Genomic DNA, 21400 nt, shown 5'->3' with positions numbered 1-21400 from the left:
ACATATTACATATAATATATATATATTTTTTTTTTTTAACAATAACAGACAAATAACAGTTAAGTGATTTTTTTGTTTTGTTGGTAGTATATATGTGCATTATGCATAAAAATAAATGTAATGCCAGATTTCTGGATCATCTCTTTCTGTATTTCATCTGCCACTATAAGGGAGGGATTGATGAAAACCTCTTCCTGTGCCACCATACAAATACTGCATAACAATGCACTAATTAGCATAACACATATTTCTCATCCTTATTACTCACGCCCACCAAACCATCAGCAAGAAGCCTTTAATGGTGCCGTAGAACACTTCTCTGCATTTAACTTGTCATCACTCCTCTGCATGACTGAATTTCTCCTCCTGCTCTGACAGATCCTGCCAATCACGGATGAAATTATGGACATGTTTCGTTTGGCACCAGGGGAATGCAGAGGGGAAATCAGGATGAAGACAATAAAGGAATGGTCAGAGAATGAAGGGTGGAGAGAGGAGAGGAGAGAAGAGAAGAGGGTGAAGGAAAAGAGGCAGGGAGCTTGAAGAAAAAAGGGTGATGTCACTGCCTCTTGACGGCAGCCAATCAGAGGAGGGGAGAGGCAGAGGGAGCCAGGAGAGGGTGTGTTTTCCTCGCACTGCAGCATCAGCAGTGAACAGAGGCCACAATCAATCTGACAGAGCAGGAGACACAAGAACCTTGAGGGACAGATAAAACAACAGAGTTGCCAGAGGAGGACGGAAACCTGAAGCGGTTTCGAAGCTGCAGAGGTAAGAAGAGAAGGTTGTAAGCGAGAATGTCAATAGTATTTAGTGTCTGATGGATGTCAAACAGAATTGGCTTGTTTTTGCAGATTTTTCTTGTGGTTAATTGATCACACCTTTGAGATTTAAGGTGCTTTATGATGTAGCAGTGGGTTTGGTGTGTGTGGTCTAGCAAACTGGGGCTAGTTCATTTGAGATAAATGCAATGCTATAATCATTTATATATGTTTTAGTCATATCTAGTGTTACAATTAGGCCTTTAAGTATGAAAAAATAAAATTAAATGTAAGTCTTCAGTGTGCTGAAGGAGCGTAATGTGTTTTGATATATATTATTTTTATATGTATAATTTATTTTTATTTTTTTTTGTAATGTCAAATTGTCTCTCCTTGAGTTGCCTTGTCATAAACAGAAACAGTTCTCTGGTGGATTCACAAACATCCCATGTGATATCAGCAACAGGCTCTTCTGTTTTTAATGCAGGTCTTTGCACTCGTTCTTTGCATATTTGTGTCCGTCTTGCTGCATGTGCTGGTCTGATTGCATTTTGCAGTCTTATTCACCTAGATGTTATGCAAACATTTGTTCTATTTAATGAGATTTACTTCAATGGCATCAATAGTTGTTGTTTGGTACAGTTGTTACAGTCTTTTTTTTATTTTTTATTTTTTTAGAGGCTTTAAATGCATGTTTTATTAGTATCACGGTGTATAATTGTTAATAATTCATGCATTATCTATAAGGTTGGTCCTCCCTCCCCCGTCGTTTTGTTATAATTGTGTTAATCACCCATGAGAGCGTTGTGGTTTTGAGAGTATTGGTGGTCCGCAGTGGTGTGATGGTGTGTGCGTTACAGAAAACATAATGATGCTTTGATGGGCCAGGCGGCAGTAGCAAATATATGTGAGCACAAGCATTGGGTGGGGCCTGCATTTATTTTCCGTCTCCTAAACGCAGACACCCTCACCTGGCAGCACACCAGCATGTTTGATTCAGGGTGGGTCTCGCTCACAGCGCTCAGGTTGCAAATTATTTGCTCTGTTAGCAAAGTTTATGGCATACTGCTCTACATAAACTCTTGTCATTAAATTAAACCGAATTCTAAAACCGAAGAGTAGTAGTACCGTGGTGCAGTGATTTATATTCATTATTATATTCATGGTACCCCATATAAAGAATACCATGATTCCATAATGACATTGTCACTGTACTGTTGTATTAATGATAAAATGATTATATTATATGCCTATTATTATATTCATAACCATGGTATTTTCATTGTACTCTCTCATTGTACTTAAAATAATACCATGATTATATATTGAAATTGTCATTGTTTTACTCTTATATGACAAAAGTACTTTGGTGCTATCATAGTACAGTGATTATATTTATATTATAGGCCTATTACTACGATTACTATGATATTGCCTTAAAATTAAGTACTGTCGTAGTACGGTCTTACAGTGATTACTATATTCATAAACCATGTTATTTACATGTTATTCCAAGGTTATAAAGTACTGTCATAACATGATATTGTTGTAAAATAGATTTAATTTACCCTTACGAAAAAAGTACTGTGGAAGTACAATGATTGCAATATTCATAAAACATGGTATTTACATGTTAGGTTACATAATAGCATGAAACATGATTTTACCCATGGTACAATGATTACCATATTTAAAATCATGGTATTTACAGTGGTGGTCAAAATTGATGGCACCCCTGATAAATATGATAAAAAATGTCTGTAAAAAATAAATCTGCATTGTTTATCCTTTTGATCTTTCCTTCAAAAAATTCGCAAAAATCGAACCTTTCATTGAAGTAAAAGAATTGAAATTGGGGGGTAAATCACATTATGAAATAAATGTTTTTCTCCAAAACACGCTGGCCATAATTGTTGGCAACCCTAGAATTTTTTATGAGAAAAATATCTCTGAAGTATATTCCCATTAATATTTACCTTTTTTAGCACACCAGGGTGACTAGGAACATGAAATTGTCCAGCAATGACTTCGTGTTTCACAGGAGTTTAAATATGAGGAAACACAAAGGCCAAATTCCCTTGCTCATCCATCACAATGAGTAAAACCGAAGAATATAGTTCTGATGTGCAGCAAAAGATTGTTGAGCTTCACAAAATAGAAAGTGGCTGTAAGAAAATATCTAAAGAATTGAAAATCCCCATTTTGACCATCAGGGCAATAATTAAGAAGTTATGATCAACTAAAGATGTTACGAATCTGCCAGGAAGAGGACGTGTGTCTATACTGTCTTAATGGACGGTGAGGAGGAAAGTTTGAGTGGCCAAAGACTCTTCAAGGATCACAGCTGGAGAATTGCAGTGAGTAGTTGAGTCTTGGGGGTCAGAAAGCCAAAAAAAAAAAAAAAAAATCAAACAACCCCTACATCACCACGTGTTGTTTGGGAGGGTTTCAAGAAAAATCCTCCTCGCTCCTCCAAAAATAAACTCCAGCATATTCAGTGGTCAGACACGACTGGATCTTCAAAAGGGACTGGATTCTATGGTAAGATAAAACGAAAAAAAGGGCTTTTTGGCAGCAAACCCAGCAGATGTGTTTGGTGCAAACAGGGATGAAGAGTACCCCATGCCTATGGTTAAATACACTGCTGGATCTTATATGTTGTGGGCCTATTTATTTGCTGGAGGTCCTGGAGATCTTGTTCAGATACATGGTATTATGGATTCTAGCAAATACAAACAGATAAAAAAATCAAAACCTGACGGCCTCTGCTAGAAATCTTATAATGGGCCGTGGTTGGATCTTCTATCAGGACAACGGTCCAAAACAAACATCAAAATCAACACAAAAATGTGTAACTGAGCACAACATAGCTTCTGCCATGACCGTCACAGTTCCCTGACCTGATGAGTGGAGTGAACTGAAGAGAAGAAGCACCAACATGAACTTGTGAATCTGAAGGATCTGGAGAGATTCTGTATGGAGGAATGGTCTCTGATCTCCTGTCAGGTGTTCTCCAAACTCATCAGGCATTATAGAAGAAAACTCAGAGCAGTTATCTTGGCAAAAGGAGGTTGCAAAAAGTATTTAATAACAGGGTGCCAACAATTATGGCCAGCGTGTTTTGGAGAAAAACATTTATTTTATAATGTGATTTACCCCCCACTTTCAATTATTTTACTTCAATGAAAGGTTAGAATTTTTTGAATTTTTTGAATGAAAGATCAAAAGGATAAACAATGCAGATTTATTTTTTACAGACATTTTTTATCATATTTATCAGGCGTGCCATCAATTTTGACCACCACTGTATGTGGTATTTCTAACTACTTCAAAGAATACCACTGAAATACCATGATTTATTTGTATAATTAAACATTTTCCTTAACCTTTACAAAGAAAGTTTATATATACAGTATATTATATTACATTGCATTTTCTATTCTAGTGCTGCTTATGGTATAACGATGGCCAGATTCAAAACCATGGTATCTGTGTGGTAAATTATGTGAATTTCAAGGTAATAACCATGATTTTGTTGTATAATTAAAGATTTTGATTAACCCTTACAAGAAAAGTATTGTGCCAGTACTAGTTGAGTGATTTATTTTATATTAAATTGTAATATAATATGAAATGTAATATTCAAAAAACAATTACCATGTCAGTTTGATCAAATGTAGAGCTGCTTATGGTGTAATGAAACCATGGTATTTATATGATATTTCAAGGTTCTTCAAAGAATACCATGCTAATACCATATTCTGTCGGTAGAGCTACTTATTGTGGGTTATCCTCAGTTTATCTCCCTGCAAAGGAATTTTGACTACTCGCCTGTCGCTGAGAGACAATGACTTGTGTCTTTCTAGGATAAATCACTCGGAATTGATTATCGACAAGGTGTCTGTAGACTGCAAACAGGTGCTTAGGCCATGAGAGTGTGGAGTGATATCCATTCTCTGCTCCACATCCATCATACTGTCGGTGATCTTGCTTTTACTCTGCCATACCATCAGTCTGTGTGCACAGAAAAATATGATCTGCCTCTGCAAAATCTTCTCCTCAGAGGCAGAGGCTTTAATTGAGCTGTGGGTACAGATGGATGGACGAGCTGGAGAGATTTAGGAGGGATGAAAGAAAGGAAAGAGGGTGGGGTCACGTTTGACAGGCGAAGCCGTTGCGCAGACCAATAATATATGTGCACTTATGCTGTCTGAGGAGATCAACACAGAGCGAGAGAGAGGGAGATTGGGTGCAAGGTCAACGAGGGAAGGGACAGGATTGGAGCAGGGAGGGATCTATTAAAAGAAGGACTAAGAAAAAAAGCCATCATTCTTCTTTGATGTCCTTCGTTTTGACCTGCTGGACAGATTACAACTATTGCATTTCCACCTAATGTTTCTACTTGTGATGCAGCATGGATTCAATGATCATACCATGTTCCTTCATTTGCCCTGAGGAGATCTAGCCCTCTGACTGAGCCTGGTTTCTCTCAAGAAACCTGATGGAGTTTGGGTTCATGCCACTGTGGCATTTGGCTTGCTTAGTTGGGGTTTAAAGTCATCATGAAATCACAATTAAAACCACCATCTTATTTTTTTTTTTATGGAATATTGCAGTGTTTATTATGATTTATCTGTGCACATTATTCTTTTTATTAAAATTCATGTGCATTTATAATCTTTAATCAAAATAACTTCCCGACTCTATTGCAATGATGTCTTTTCTCTGACGTCGGTGTAAGGGCTGGACTAGAGGTGTTCTCGGGTCCTAAAATCTGTACCCGACCCGAATCATTTCTTACCCGAACCCGACGTGCATAAATACAATTTTTTTTTTAAAGAAAAACCGAGACAGACCCGATAAAACTAGACCAGAGTCTGACCCGACGGCATCTATTTTCGAATTTGACTGAACGTTGACCTGTAGCATTGACAGGAAAAATCCCGGTGTCCTACTGACTGACATGGTCGCTACTCCATTACTTTCATTTACTTATTTATACAGAACTTAGAAAAAGTGAGATTATAACATTGTCATAGAATTGTTTTAACCCTCTGGGCTTCTTCATTAATGTGTTACACTTGGCTTCCTTTCGTGCAAAAACATACGAAGCCTTAATGTATTTTTTTTTTTTTTTTTGGAAAACCAATGAATATATATTTTTGTTCAATAATATTTTTTATTATTATTTAGAATTTTTAAAGATTTTTATGATACTTTACATTTAATTATATAATTTTTATGAGCTATTTTTTTTCATTAGAATTAATATATATATTTTTATGTTATTTTTATTTGAAATTTTTTTTTTTTCAATAAATGTAACATTTCACATCAAAATAGTGCAGGCCTAAAAAAATAAATAAAATTCAAGTGAGAAGAGCGCCATCTAGTGGCTTTAAAAATATATAAATGTGTGTAATGTCCTGTAACCGCCTATAGCTTTTTTATTTAGTTTTAGCTAGTTTTAGAGTCTCACCCCTTCATTGCTGTGCACTTTTTTTTCTGCACAGTGGCTGAGTTTTCCTATTTTTTTCATATTTCCCATTAATTTCCTATGGTTGGTCATTTTTGCACGAAGGAAGCTAAGTGTGACTTTATTTTTTACGACCCTTTAACATATCTGAATCATCTCCTTGATTATTATTATTATTATTATTTTATTTTTTTTGTTCACATAGTAATATAACAAAAGTCACCAATTTTTTTTTTTTTTCAAAATTCAAAACTTAAACGTTTTCGTGCATTTTTGCACGAAGAAGCCCAGAGGGTTAAATAACATTTTGCTAAATGCCCAAAATTGTTTAAAAGAATTTGGGTCTTCTCGGGTCCATTCGGAAAAAGCACATTTGAAATTCCCCGAGACCCGAAGCCTCTAATACTGAACCCGACCCGTGTCCGAGGCACTGGTCGAAGTTTTGGACCGAACCCGCTCGGGTCTCTGGTCGGACCTCGGGTTTCCGTATCCAAGTTTTTTTTATTTTTTTTTTTTTATTTTTTTTTTATTGATATAACAAAAAGGGGAATACAGAGACATTTGAATCCATAAAAAAAAATCAAAATTCTGCATCCTATATCACATGTAAATCATGTTTCTAATACATTAAGTATCTTTTTCAACAGTTTAGATGTCTTTAGAGCTTTTCGGTTGCTTTGTATTGAAGTTAAAGAGTCATAAAAAATCTTCAGATCAGTGGAAAATAGTCTAACATTTGGTACAGTCGATATATATTTTGCTTTATGTATATGATATTTTCCAAATAGAATAAGAAGTTTAATTATATTATCCATTTCCAGTAACCCAGAATCACAATCCATAAACAAGACCATTACATCAGTTATTGTGACAAACTTATAAAATAACTCAAAAAGAAACCAAGAAACTTGGGACCAAAATAATTTAGAATAATTACAACTGAAAAATAAGTGTACAATTGTTTCATTTTCTTCTTTACAGAAACTGCATAATGGTGAAAACCCTTCTTTAAACTTACTAATAAAGTCATTACATGGATAGTATCTGTTTATTATTTTATAGTGAGTTTCTTTGACTTTATTAGGAATTACATATTTATTTATATCGGACCACAAGTTCTTAAAAACAAGGAAGTGGTAATCCTGTTTCCACTTCACCATTGCCTTAGGTGAAGAACTTTTTTCTTTGGTTAAAATTCTTCTGATATATACATTATTAAATTTTTTATCTCTAATGGAAAGGCCTCCAACAGTCAGACTAGGAAGAGAACCAATTGCAGGATTATATATCTTTTCGTTTTTTATAAGATAAAGTAGTTTCGGGGAGATACAATGAATGAGTTTAAAGTATTCTTTAGAAGATACATTTGTCCCAAGATAATTAACAAATTCATTATAATTAAGTAGGTCACCTGATTGATTTATCAATTCTGTAACAAAAATTAAACCTTTGTTAAACCAATCGTTCCAAAAAATGGTTTTGTTTTTGAATAATATATATTGGTTATTCCAAATAACACAGGAATGAGGAGAGAAATTGTGCTTGTAAGCTAATTTCCATGCATTCAAAGCTTGTTTGTGAAAGTTAGACAGCTTAATTGGGAGTTTAGTACATTTAAAATCACAAGCAAGTAAAAAATTAAGACCACCACATTCTTTGAAGATTAAATTGGGAATGAAAAACCATGGGAGGTTATTTTCACAAAGACAATGTTTGATCCAATTAATTTTAAATATATTATTGATAGTGTCAAAGTCTAAAGCATTTAGTCCTCCTTCTGATACACTTCTGATTATGGTTTTCCTTTTAATATATTCAGTTTTACCTCTCCAAATAAATTTAAATAAGATTTTATCAACTGCGGCACACATTTTAGAATCTACATAAAGAGATAACGCTGGATATACAATTCTGGAGATCCCTTCAGCCTTTGAAATCAATACACGACCTTGAATAGATAAACTTCTTTGGAGCCAACAGTTAAAGATATTTCTTGTTTTTTGTAATCTTTGAAAAAAATTCTCTGTTAGTCTCTCTGTGTCTGATTTACTAATTACAATACCCAAGTATCTGACTAATTGTTTAACCTGTATTCCAGATATACTTGAGTCTCCAATTTGATGTACAGCCATAATCTCACTCTTAGATTGATTCACAGATAGACCTGAGGCATCAGAGAACAATTTAAGTGCCTCCAAAATAACAGGGACCTGATCTTTGTTTTTCAAAAATAAACAAGTGTCATCAGCAAGTTGACTAATAGTTAAAGTGAAATCTCCTATCTCAATACCTTTAACTTGAGAGCAATGCAGAGTGTAAAGATTCAAAGTTTCGGCTACTAATAAAAATAAAAATGGGGAAATAGGGCATCCCTGTCTAATTCCTCTTTGGATACCAAAACGAGAAGACGTACCACTGGATAAAGAAACACTACTTGAGATATTATTATAGAATGTGTGCATCATTTTTGTAAAAGTTGGGCCAAAACCAAAATGATAAAGAGCTTGATACATGAAATTGTGCTCTACTGTATCGAAAGCCTTACAAAAATCTAAAAACAAAATAAGAGCTTCCTCATTTACTAAATCTGAATAATCTAAAAGGTCTAAAACCAGTCTAATATTGTTTGAAATATTTCTTCCCTTCATAAATCCAGACTGTGTTTTCCGTATCCAAGTGGACCCGTGAAGACCTCTAGGCGGGACAACCCGACTCACATGAGATCATGGCAATAGCAAACAACAATGATCCAATCAATTCCTGATGAACAAAATCTAGTCCCACCCTACATTTTTTTTTCTTGTTCAAGAAGCCATTTCACGTATACGTCACAATAGGTAAGATTAGACTGAGTTTCATGCCGACTTTAAAAGACACTTAATATTTAGTAATATTATCGATTTGACAGCACCAACACTATCAGATGAGAACAAAACTTGAACTGAAATGAGCTGAATGATAACTATTGTCTTCCATAGAGCTGCTTTATAGCTGAATTTAATTGATTTCATAACTGACGAAATTTGCAACATTGATTAAACTGAATTGAATCAACATTGAACTGACTCAAGGTGAATAACGATACTATTGTCTTCCGTAGAACTGCTTATAGCTGAAGTAAAACTAGTTTCATAATGGTTATTGAACTGAACAAACACTGAGCTGAATAATGACACTATTGTCTTTTTAGGGCTGCTTTACAGTAGAATTTTTATTTGTCTCATATTTGAAGTTTGCGTCATTGATTCTGTTATTTTCCTGTTTATCAGCTGCTATAAACAGTCTGTATTGTATAAAGCACTATATAAATCAAAGTGACTTGACTTGATGGCCTCTGTTTTGACATCCAAACACCACCATAGCAGCATGCAAGAATAACACTAGAAGCGCAGCTCTCAGATGCAGAGCATCTGTTGTGGATGTGCCGTTACAGAGGAGCTCTGGGGAGAAACAGCACAGCCCGCGAGTCTCCACAGCCACCTGTTATCGCCTCAGGGCCTCGGTGTCGCTGGCACATCCGCTCCCGCATGTATGATGAGCAAAAAATCCCCCCGCAACTCCCTGTTTTAAGTACCCATGCAGCGGCGAAAGCTTTGTAACCTACTGCCGCCGCTCTGCTGACGGGTCGACCTCCACAGAGAGACAGAAACATGAGTTAAAGCCGTTTGCAGAGGCTGTGGTTGGAACGGCTCTCGGCAGACAGGAGGGGCAGGACAGAGACGGTCAGACGAGCCTGGAGGACGACAAGGAGGGGGGCAGGATGCATTAGGCTGATTTAAAAGAGCACATGATGACTAAACTGGCCAATTAGAGTCAAGGTGTCTGTAACTTACTCTAATTTTAACAGGAGATCATGATATGTTAGAAATAAATACAGAAACTACTTCCTCCTCAATTCTGTATTATCCAAAAAATAAATAAATGAATATATATTCAGACTTCATTTTCCAGCAGGATTTGCACCTGCCCACACTGCCAAAATGACCATGGTATCACTGTGTAATTACTGTGTGATTTCATGTAATATTCTAATTTTTTTAAATCCTGTTTTCGTGGGTTTTATGAGCTGGAAGCCCAAATTATGTACAAATAAACAACTAAATACTTGAAATCGTGGGCCCTGAATCTATAATCTATGGAAGTTTAATGTTTTGAATGGAATTATGGAAATAAATAAACTTTTTCATGATATTCAAATTTTTTGGAAAGGGTCTGGAATAAATAAATAAATATATATATACACACACTTTATATTATATTTTATAATATATTTTTTTCTGCTTGTCAAACCAGTTGAAATAAAGTAACCGAGGAGAGCGTGAACATTATTTGTAACCCTGTATAAAAAAAAAATCAATTTTCATGTAAAGGCATTATTTAAGGAAGAAAATGATGTCAAGCTTCGAACAATCCACTCTATTGTTCTCGCAAGTGATTTTTTTTCCCCTGCTGCTTCAAGGCTGTATCTTTATTCATACATTGCCAGGCAAAATACTTCTCTAGACTGCAATCAAAGTAATGGGTTCAATCAAAGAATGAATTTTTTTTACCCCACATGCAAAGCTTCACAAAATGAAGCCAATCATGCAATTGAGAGCGTAATGCAGCCATCTCAAAGAGTCGGCCCTAAATATGCTGATGAAATTAACTTATGCTGACAGAGGTCACTTTAAATCAGTCAATTCTTTAGATTTAATCACCAAAAAGCAGGCGATAAATCAAAAACAAACCAACATCAACAACATAAAGTTGAAACCCCTCTTGGGCAAAGGGGTAACTGCTCATAAGCCTCACTGCTTGATTTTGACAGCAGAAGTTATTCAAAGCTCTCTTAACAAGCTTTATTTAAAATGCGTAGGTTGTGACTGTCAACAAAACAACAAAGTAAACAATTGTTAAGAGAAAATGCAGCTGTGCTAAAACAAGTGCAGTCTCCTCCCAGTCTGGTGAAATAAAGCCATGTCTTTGTCCAACGAACAGTTGCCTCATTCCTCATTAATATCTCTTTTCAGTGAAAGATGCATTATTGACTGAATGAATGAGTGAATCTCTGCTTTGTGAGAGGTCTCTCTGTTGTCTTGAGTACTGAGGAGATGTGTAGTCTATTGACATGGACTTCTCAGTATAGTCACGAGTTTCCCTGCTATTTCACGGTTCTTCCAACTTCTTAGAATTTTAACTAGGGATGCACCGATACCATTTTTTCAGAATCGATCCGATCCGATACCAAAAATTCAGGGTATCAACCGATACCAATCCGATACCGATACCAGCACAGTTTTTTTTTTTTTTTTTATCAAGTAGAATTTCTATAACTCTGTGTTGAACTGATAATCACTATTTTGTGTGTTAAACACTCTACTTAATACAGACAACTTCATTATAAAGAATATATGACCAGAAATGCTATTATAAACTAGATTAATGGATAATTGTACACAATAATTGTATAAAATCTGAACATTTTGTAAAAAAAAAAAAAAAAAAAACGTTTAGTGGGGAACAAATTAGAGACAATAAGTGTAACACTAAATCTGGTAAAACTTTACACATTGCTCTTTGTATTGTTGTAAAATACATTAATGAAAAACAAGATCAATATCAATTATTTTATATATAACCTACTATAAATTTGAGACATTTTTTAAATGTATAGCACAGCTGTTTAATGAGGTAGCAACATATGATAGATAGGACAGAACAAGAACGGCTATTAATAATCTTTCATTGCGTCACTCGACTCGCTGCGACTCATGTTGCTTCAAGCGCTTATGGGCCTTTCACGCAGGACGCGGTATGCGCGGCGCTTGCCGCTGGGTTCAGCGTTGCCCTTCAGATACAACGCGATTTGCGCTGAGCTATGACGTAGGCGGAGTTTTAAAAACTTTTAGCGGGAGCTCTATTACGTCTGTTTTTGTTTCTTAGTTTCAGGTTTAATGTTTGAATAAATGTTTTATTCTAAAAAAAGAGCTGACTTCATGATTCTTGTTTTAATTCAGATATAAAATTTTGCCATTCATCCATTTTGATTTCCGTCCTTGTTTGGATCCCCCGATTCTATTGGCCGCGCTGGTAAACGTCACAGAGCGCAGCGGCAAAAGTTGAACTATTTTGATGCGCACCGCTGCGCTTGCGCTTTGGTCGACGCAGCAACAAAACGTCCTTGCGCGGCGCAAGCCATTGAGATGAATGGGTTTTATAGCGCAGCGCCGCGCATACCGCGTCCTGTGTGAAAGGCCCATTATGCGCATCCCGAGCGCAGAATGATGCGCTTGAAGCAACATGAGTTTTCTTTTAACCGTTTTATTACATTTCAGTTACTGTGCGCGTGAAGAACAAATAGTGCTCTGACTTGTGATCTAACAGACACCCGGTAGAAAGTAACATGATTAAGGTACAGCAATAAAGTCCAGCAAGATAACGCTGATTTATGCGAAACCATATACCTTTATTTACAGATCAAGTATAATAATAGTAACATTGAATCATCTCGGAGAGAGTTGCATCGTGTTAACTGTCATAACCATAGGTCGTAACCGAACGCGACGCGCTGTTTGAATGCTGAATGAAGAATGATTGACAGCCGCAGCTGAGGGAAACGTTTACGTGAGCTTGAATTTAACGACTTAAATATTAATTTCTATCTCACATTATAGCCTACTATATAATGGCTTCAGAACACTTATAATATTGTGCACGAAAACTTATGGTGCTTTATAATGTTTGTGTGCCTTTTGTGGGGCTTCACAATAACACTGAATAGTAGGCCATACGCACGGCCTCGTCTGACCGATACCCGATCCGGCAAAAATGGAAGGAGCTGATACGGATCGGTGCATCCCTAATTTTAACTAAACATGTTTTACTAATCAGCCTTCACATAATGCCTATATCTGCATTCTGCAGTGAACCATTTTTTTTTCCTACATCATTTATTCATCATTTATTGAAAATCTGCTGTTTGATTTTTATTATGAGATGACCTGGACTGGAATGGGTGACTATATTGTGGCCGTGGGCTGAACGTCTGCTAGATCTGGAGATGTTCAAAACAGGCACTGTCGTTCTGACTCCTTTCTTATAAATAAAGTCTACATCTGAGACAGTTTATGATCCCAGACCAAGGCCAGAGTCCATTTCCTGAATCTTTTCATACAGTGAAAGATGTCTCGATAGCCAGTGTCCTCTTTGTTTAGTGTACTGTGTAATGAGAGGATATTTTATTTATTTATTTATCTGAATATATTTATTTATACAAAATGTTGTTTTCCTTGAGAATATTTTTAAGATTATGATATTTGAGCATTTCTTCTGTTTAATTTCATTAACACTGATATCCTGGTTCATGGACTGAAAGGTCTGAATCTAGATGGATGTGAACATGAACGATAAAATTATTTAGATCACACAAGTTTTAGTTTTTGATATACATTTAATATTTAATATGGTAATATCTTTAATATTTTATTTTTAATATAGGCCTATACTTTTGAATATTTTTTGGAATTAATATCCTTTTTATTTTAGCATTCATCTTATTAACTTTTTCCCTTTTTCTGTTTAATAAAATTGACGGCCTGGTTCTTGGACTCACAGGTCTGGGTCTAGATGGGTCTAGTCTGGGTCTGAGTCTCAGTAGGTCTTCTTTCGATCTGGATCTGTGTGAAGTCTGAATTTAATTTTGTGTCTTAATGGATCTAGTCATGGTCTGGGTCTCGATGGGTCTAGTTTTGCCCTGGTATTGGTCTGGTCTTCTTGACTCCAGCTCAGCTTTCCAGTGCTTTTCAGTCCTCCAGTGGAATAACTGTGAGAGTGTTTGTGGGTTTTTGTGACAGGCCTGGGGCTTTGAGAGTTTGTTCTAGCGGAGTCAAGAGCGTTATGTCAGACATGATATATTCATTACTGCAGGATCAGTGCTCTGGTGAGTGTGATCCCCATGCACTCCGCTAATTTAATCTCACCTACTGTATAGTCTTATTTCACACTGCACCCGCCAACCACCCAGAAGCACATTAAGACCTGGGGATGGTGGGGCAAGTCAGGACCAAGGAAAGATGCAACACATCCCTCTTACAGGGCTAGCGCTGAGATGGATATAATCAAGAGAAAAGAATCTCGAGAATCACGCATTTTAGCTGTCCTTTCTTTGACGAGGCGACTGCACACATTTGAATGATTTAGACGTTAATTGTAGTCTTGATGCTGGAGTTGTGATGCTCTGTTGAAGCGCGAAGTTATGTTTGATTAAACCACCCACCTTTCCTACCAGACAAATAAGCAGCAAACAACAAAGCAAGAACAATTGTGATATAGACGGAGAAGCAGCAGACTAAACACTGTAATATAGATGCTGTGGTGAACGTGATTTCACCAAGTAGGCTTACATGTTCCAGGATCAACATCTTTTTTGATCCTAGAACAACATTCCAATCAACCAATCAGATATGAGGGGCAAGTTTACAGCTTATGTCAAGGTTAGGCTTACAAGTAAGGTGCTTCTACATCAGTGTTATCATTTCCCTCTGATTTCAGGGATAGGTTATGGCTAGGGTTAGGTTTAGGGGTAGGGATATGGTTAGGACAACATTTTCAGACATGAATGTTGTTCCAGGATCGACAAAATGTCTTGCTTGGTAAAATCATGGTGACCATGTGATTTACCCAAGTAGAACGTGTTCTTGGATCAGCATCCTTTGTTGGTTGTAGAACAATATTCCTATCAAACAATAATAACCCTATACCCTATAATTAGAGAGAAATGATTGGTCAGTCGCGTCAGGGCTTTAATGTATCTCTCAACCCAAGCCATGCGCCATTTTTGAAAATCGTTTCAGATGATGTTGCAGAAAGGCAATTTTACAAGGTTGCTACACTAAGATGTGGTCACATTCTGTTTAAACTTCATTGGCGGAAAAAGGTCCATTGCCTAGTGTCAATTTAATTAAACACGTTTCTACAAGTATGCATGTATGTAGTATGAATTCAATCTGCACGTTAATTGTTAACTGGACGGGCACTTCAGAATCTCAGTGGAAGCAGCACATCATTTTAATATTTTTTGCTTAATGTTTAATTAATACTGCATATTTTGCATACACTGCTAATTTTGACGTACTGCTTTTTCATTACTATATAGTACAGAAGTAGGCACATTCATATGCAGGTATTGGTTCTGCTTCGAAAGGTCAAAGTTGAAATAGTTAAAGCTATTAGCATGATGTGATATTGTTTAATGTGCGCATAACACATTGCTGGCACTCTAGTTTGATGCTTCGCTCCGTTTCAAAAAGTCTGCAAAATGTTGGCTCTAAAATCTGATTGGTTGCAGTATCAGCCAGAATGTTGATCCAGGAACAGCTCCTGCTTGGATAAATTCCAGCAGGGCAAAAGTGTGACATTTATACACATAAACACTCTTTGAGTGTCTTATTTCATGTGTATCCTGCTCTTATCAATGGATACATTACGGTTTTATTACTAGAAAGATTATCACAGCTAAGCTTTGCTTACTCTGGGTTAGGCTTTGAGCGGTATGTGTGTGCGTCCTTGTGTTGTTTCAGCTTTCACTTTCTCCTCCTTGCGTGTCGTGTGAGGCAGTGCGCGTTTTCACAGACAGGAGATAACTGGGGCTGAATGTAAAACCAGCAATGCCTGTGTTTATGATGTTGATGTGTTACTGCAGTGCACCACTGCAAAATCGACGGTGCTGTATCTCAACGCACACTTTAGGGAAAAAGAAGCTGATAAACAACAACAAACTTGAGAGATGTTATTCCGCATACACGCATTTGGAGTGAGCAAAGCAAGATGAAAGGGCATGGAAGAGTGGAGGGGAAAGGAAGAGGAGAGGGGAGAGAGTTATGTATAACTGAAGTGCTAACGGTGGCAAATTGGGGGTACGCTGAAAAATGAGAGTGCTGAGGGGACAAAGAAAAACAGGGATGGAGAGACCTCGTGGAGAAAAAGATACAGGGTCATAAACAATGCTAAGAAGCTTAATGAGGTAATTATGCAGATGGACAATGGGATGACCTGAGGGGTGAGGGGCTGGGTGGGGCTCCCGGATGAGTGCAGGATGATCTTTGAAGAGAGCCAAGGGAAACGGGGCTGGGAGGAGGTTCACAAGGAATGACAGAATAGGTAGAGAGATGATAGGGAGTGAAATTTATTTTTTGTAAGGACCGATCAAAAAAAAAAAAAGATTTTTGCATGAGAGTGATGCTTGCATTTGCAAAAGTTTGCCTTAAAGATGCTAGGTTGTTTTCAGGGGGTTGATATGGTGGTTTAGGTGATTGCCAGGGTATTTTTTGGTGGTTTGCTGTATGGTTGCTAAGATTTTCTGGGTGATTGCTGGGAAATTGATATGCAGTTGCTAGATCAGTGAGTTGCCAGTTTCCTCCTTTAGAGTAAGTGGGATTTATTTATTTTTTCACCCATTTTTTTCATCTAATTGCAGTTTTTGTGCCATTTTTCCACCCATTTTATCATTTGTCGTAAAGAAATAGCTCACCTCTCCTCAATAAGCGGCTCAATTTGAGGTATCATTTATATCTAGAGCACAAACAGTATGGGACACGTTATGTGGCAATTTGAATACTTTAGGGGTAATGGTTTGTTCAAATCTCTAACCATTATAATAATAATAGTGATGCTTCACTTACCAAGCATCACTAAAACTGAAAAGAGGCGAAGTCTGTAAAAGCATGTGCATATATATATATAAATAGAGAGAGAGAGAGAGAGAGAGAGAGAGAGAGAGAGAGAGAGATGATGCCTGTAGCCATTAAAATGTCACAGCTGACAGTGATAAACTATGCCAAAATGTATACAGACACACTCACACATATGAAATCAAAAGCTTGTGCACCACACACTCGCTGGATGCCACTAGCAGAACCTTCCCCTGCAGAAGATACCGGTCTGCTTATCTCATCAGCCTATGACACTAATTAACAAACGTCCTTTACTAATACAAAACACACTTACATCGTGCAGGTTCATTGCCCTTTCTCTTAAAGCTAACAGAGTATGGAGAGCGCTGCTTCTGTTGTCACAAACATTCTCTCTTCTCATTCACTCATCCTTTCCAGTATTTCGTCTTACACTCTGTCGGTTTTCCTTCTCCCGCAGTGAAGCCACTGTCAGGCCACCTGTCTGGTTTATTTTTATAAGGATTAGACATGCGTTCCGTCGGCTCTCTTGTGTAAAAGAAGCTACAATGAAGTGTAAATTTCTGTGACATGTAAGCTGCCATTGCTACGACTGCGGCTCACACGCTCTGTTGAGTGCCGTGGAACGCTTCCCACTATCTCTGTCGCTCGAGCCAGAGAAGATTTCTCTGATCGCCTGTAATATACACCATGAGGCTAGTAACTCAATCTCCTCTAATGTGGCTGATAATGTCTCTGATAATGACATGGATATGGAAGCTGGTAAACTCATTTTGAGGAATGGAGGTTGACACCGGGTCGGATATGCTGACCAGTCTTGAGTCGTCCACCTTGGACAGAATGGATTAGGGAGAACATCATGAATCTTAATTGGATTTGGTAGAAGATAGTACTGGTGTTCTCTTGCTCTGTCTTTGCTCCATCTGTTATAGTGTGTGTGTGTGTGATATAATTAATAATAGATTTTTATATTATAATACATTGTATTATTCAATTGACAGCCTTAGTAATTACGCATATACTTGTGCATAATTTAAATATATTAATATGTGAATATATGTTAAATAATATATTTTTTATAGTCCTATTATATTAATTATATTTATTATATACAACAACTCTAGCAATTAACATTGCATATGCTTGTGCATAGCTATATAGCAGAATAAAATGAATAAATCAAATGATGAATAATATTAATTAATAATCATAATTTTCAGATTAATTGCAATATATGTGATTAAGTAATATATATATATTTTTTTTTAAACATTATATTAATTATTTAATTATTATTATTATATTATATGTTAAATTGATAGCCCTTGTAATTAACTACACATATAATTGTGTATCGTTATAACTTGATTAAAATCTAATTTAGTGGCTTATCAACTTTTAAAAGAGAAGAAAAAATGCTTGCAGTATCTTTTGTTCTTGACCCTGAAACAGAACCAGTAGAGAACCACTAGTGTATTCATCTGGCGTCAGCTCTGTGTAGTCAAACACTCTCTCTATAGCTTTTCAGCGGTTCTGTAACTGCCGGGAAAGGGCCTCGTTCTCTCCATTTCCCCTTGTGTCCTCTGCTGAGACTCAGCCAGGAATCAGGGCCAAATACTGCTGTCATCTCTTATCAGCCTGGAGAGAGGGAGAGAAAGAGAGAAGAGCGAGAGAGCCCTGGTTACAGCTGAGTCCCCTTCTGGAGTACACAGCCAGACACAGAAAAAAGGAGGAGAAAAGGACAGACTGGCCCCAGATTACAGATGCGATTGGGGGGAGAAACGAAAGAGATTACAAAAATGCGGCATATACCGAGTGCGTGTAGTTGCTCACTGGGGCAGCATTGTGATGTATTGCTTTATATAAAATAAGCACAAATGTCACAGTACTAGAGAAAAACCAGGGTGTATATCATGATCGAATTGCTTGTGTTTGATCCCAAACATAGTGAAGTGTCATACCACACCCCGACTTTAACAACTCCAAGGCGAAGCTGGTTGCGGGAGATAACGTGTTGCCTTTGATGGGCCCAAATCAGTATGTGCTGAAAGGATACGACCGCTGAGTCTGAAATCGAGTTCCACAGTACTTTCTTTTGGGCATAATTAGATTTGCCACCAGAGGGAAAAAAACCTGTCAGAGGGACACATATTTGCCCGGAAGAGGCAGTAAAAAGCAACAAGCCATGGCTGGCACCCCTTGCAGTGACTACCTGCAGAGAAAATTTACATGTGATTGATTTCAACTAACTGTAGAGGAATGGGTAATTAATATCCGTTAACTTTAATGACCAAAACTGCTTGAGATGAAGTTTTGCATGAACAGTTTAGGGAAATATAGTTGAAACAATATGTTTGTTGTTGTTATTATGAAGTTATGGTCTCTTGAGTTTTATTAATGGGACTGCGGGTGCAATCTGTTTCTAAAGTGATGGAGGATGTGTGTTCACGTGAGAGTGCAGTGAGTGGCGTTCCAGTGCACAGACTAATGTGAAGAGGAACAGGGCTCTGAGAGCAGGGAAAGAGGAAGAGAGATTGACTGGAGTTATCTATAGAGACAGCTAGTTAGCAAAAACAAATATTCCCACCCTCCATTAGATTACAATTAATGACATTTAAGAAAGTTAGAAAAATAAATTTCCAGTAAACAATACTTACCCATACATATTGCACATACTGTTGGCTAGACAAAAAACTAGTATATTTAAACTAAATGTGTCATTTTTTTACGTAAGCCTATCCCATTTTATATAAAAATGTAACTGATCTGTTTACTTTATCTTTCCCTAAGGATTGTAGTAATTTGTTCCCTGTGCTTTCCTTTTCCCACTGCAATAACATAACACTATTAGTCAATCTTTTTCTGAAGGAAAGGAGATTTGAGGATTGCAATGGGCTTGCTGTGAAGTTAGGTAAGAGAATTGGATGCATTAATGTTCAAAAACAATATAGTTGGATTTTAAAAGTGTTAGATCATTATCTGTTTTCTGTCTCATCTTGAGGTTGAAGATGAAATCTTGTCTGAAGTTCCTGTTATTCTGTTTGTCGATATGTGTTTTCGCACCGGGTAGTTATAGGAACTAGCCACCAGGGCAGTCCCCCGAAGACTAAATGTTCCCCTAAGGCAGGGGTAGGCAAGTTTGATCCTTGAGAGCCACTGTCCTGCAGAGTTTAGCTCAAACCCTAATAAAACACACCTGAACAAGCTAATCAATGTATTGAGGATTACTAAGGCTATAGGCAGGTAAGGTTTTTTTCCAGGGTTGGAGCCAAACTCTGCAAGACAGCGGCTCTCTAGGACCGAACTTGTCTATTCCTGGTTGTTTTCGCACTGCCAGTAGGAACTCTGAAGTGACGTAAGCCGGCTGTCGGCCATATTTAAGCTCTGCATTCAACAACTCCATATTGTAAAGTTTGAGAAGTGCCTTGACTCTCGTGGCGGTCCATCTATCGCTGTTTTCCATGTTTGTGGAGTTAGTTAGGCTATAAACTGTGTTTACACACCTTTTTAAAAATGGCGGATCCTGGTGTTTCGTATGGTTTGCTTTCGGCCAATCAACGTGCATTTACGTCACTGATAGTTCCTATTGTGCTGGGTTTGACACTACTCTGAAATGGAAGCTAATTTAGCCCCCCCCCCAAAAGGTGTTACTATAACTAAAATCGTTCCCAGTTCCTGGTAATTCCGCCAAAGGTTTTAGGAACAATGAAAACGTTCCTCCGGTGTGAAAGCCCCTAGTGATAAAGCGTGAATCTCTCAGCGAATTTCAACAATCTGCGAAAACACAAAAACAATGATGATTCGTTTGGATACTATTGAACTGGTTTTGAATATCGAATAGAACTCTTTAAGGGTTTAAGGGTTTTGGATACCAGAAGAGCGGATATCTTCTGACGGGATCTGGTGAGAAAGACAGGTTCCAACTAAATGTTTAGTCTTTGGCTGGGTCAGCATCCTCATAGCATATCAAATGACCATACAGCTTTTAATGCTTTTAATGACCAAAAATGTAAAAGTTTTCCTTTTTGCTGTTGCACTTTATGACTCAAGCACTGAAAAAGTTAATAGCGTGTATCATATTTCATTCTCTTACAAAATCTTTTAGAACTGCTAACCTCTGCATTATGTATGATCCTCAGTATTTATAGGTCTGATTTAATTTTAAATTTTATAGTTCTGATTTTTTTGTGAGTGAGGAGAGGAAAAGACATCCTGGAACATGACATATTTTGATCTCTATTCTTGATAGATATAAATGAGCACTGATTAAAATTCTAGAATACTCAGCAAGTGCATATGAATAATGAGGACGAACAAGCACTTTCCATGAATATGGCGCCCTTTGCTGTCTCATTACTTTTTTCTAAACTTTAGAGACAAAAATCTCAGATTTTAAATGTGTTATCAAATAAACCCAACATAGAATAGCTAGTTTTAAACCCATCAGATGTGTATCTACTCTTGAAGTTATATTCAATTCCTTGTAGTAAACAACT

The 21400-nt window shown here is 37.0% G+C and overlaps 1 protein-coding gene across 3 annotated transcripts in view; it reads left to right on the top strand.

The window, feature by feature from the left end:
* The first annotated feature begins 637 nt into the window (after positions 1 to 637).
* l1cama (L1 cell adhesion molecule, paralog a) overlaps positions 638 to 21400 on the top strand; it is a 53589-nt gene continuing 32826 nt past the window's right edge. For all 3 annotated transcript variants that reach the window (XM_084428893.1, XM_084428894.1, XM_084428892.1), the window contains exon 1: positions 638 to 768. The gene's annotated coding sequence lies outside the window, so the exon portion shown is untranslated. The remainder of the gene's footprint in view (positions 769 to 21400) is intronic.

Source organism: Rutilus rutilus, assembly GCF_951802725.1.
Source record: "Rutilus rutilus genome assembly, chromosome: 13".
Lineage (NCBI taxonomy): Eukaryota > Metazoa > Chordata > Actinopteri > Cypriniformes > Leuciscidae > Rutilus > Rutilus rutilus.
Note: the sequence above shows the minus strand (reverse complement) of the source record. Positions and strands in the feature narration are given on the sequence as shown.